Raw genomic sequence first — 347 nt, 5'->3', positions numbered from 1 at the left:
ACAAGAACCTCTGTTAGAGACATTTACTTATGCAATTACTTCAGGTTTTAATCAAATAGACTAACTTACCCTTGGGACTCATGTGGAGTATTATTCCGAGCAGCCATTACATGGGCTTAGTGTAAGTATGACTTGTTGTGCCTTCTTCCCTATAGTGGAAAGATGAGAAATGACTGAATCAATCTACAACTGACAGGAAGAGTGTGTGACGGAGGCCATTACAAAAGGTATCAATAAAATAAAGAGAAACAGACATTAAACTTTTCATTCACTCCCTTTCTGCCTATTCTTTTCCTTTTAGTGAATGCTATGAAAACATTTATAAGTATATATATGGGGGTGACTAG

The sequence above is a fragment of the Macrotis lagotis genome, chromosome X (genome assembly GCF_037893015.1).
Source record: "Macrotis lagotis isolate mMagLag1 chromosome X, bilby.v1.9.chrom.fasta, whole genome shotgun sequence".
Taxonomy (NCBI): Eukaryota; Metazoa; Chordata; class Mammalia; order Peramelemorphia; family Peramelidae; genus Macrotis; species Macrotis lagotis.
Note: the sequence above shows the minus strand (reverse complement) of the source record.